Source organism: Notothenia rossii (assembly GCF_949606895.1).
Source record: "Notothenia rossii genome assembly, chromosome: 6".
NCBI classification, from domain to species: Eukaryota; Metazoa; Chordata; class Actinopteri; order Perciformes; family Nototheniidae; genus Notothenia; species Notothenia rossii.
Window position 1 is genome coordinate 20,790,890 of NC_136909.1, and position 261 is coordinate 20,791,150.

Genomic DNA, 261 nt, shown 5'->3' on the forward strand with positions numbered 1-261 from the left:
GTCTCCTCCTCACCACCACAGGGGAGCGTCAGCAGCGCAGTTTCACATCTGGGCACTAGTTTAGTTAATCTTATTTACATCATCTGCATCCACCTGTAACATCTGTTCCTCACCATCAGTCCTCCACTCACCTCCAAACGGCCCGTCAACACAAGACATTCTGAGACTCTTCACTAACTGCACCATTTACTTGTAAGAGAAGGTTAAACTGCACAGATACATAGACAATATGAAAAGTGCTCAAATGTTTTGCTATTAAAA